Source organism: Penaeus monodon, chromosome 32, assembly GCF_015228065.2.
Source record: "Penaeus monodon isolate SGIC_2016 chromosome 32, NSTDA_Pmon_1, whole genome shotgun sequence".
NCBI lineage: Eukaryota > Metazoa > Arthropoda > Malacostraca > Decapoda > Penaeidae > Penaeus > Penaeus monodon.
In genome coordinates, this window is record NC_051417.1 from 7,195,911 (window position 1) to 7,196,170 (window position 260).

At 44.6% G+C, this 260-nt stretch overlaps 1 protein-coding gene across 4 annotated transcripts in view; it reads left to right on the forward strand.

Annotated features, from left to right (window-relative positions):
• Positions 1–260, forward strand: part of LOC119593404 — a 24,066-nt gene that overhangs the window by 9,856 nt on the left and 13,950 nt on the right. The window lies entirely within an intron of this gene.

Below are 260 nucleotides of genomic sequence, written 5' to 3' on the forward strand. Positions count from 1 at the left end.
CGCACGCGCATGTTTATGTGAGTTACACCACAGACATGTCACAGAGCCCAGAAGTCATTAAGGAAAAAAACGTTCGTCTCTTCATTTACCAGCCTCGTCTAGTTCTGTATTCTATTAAGAGATCTACAGCTACAGAGTATTTCTGTGGTGGTGTTCCCCTGCCCCTTACTCTCGGGCACATCACTCATGGAACATCAATTTCTGAATGTCGATTCGAAGGGAGAGACACAAGAGCAGAGTACTTTGAAACCGACAGAAAT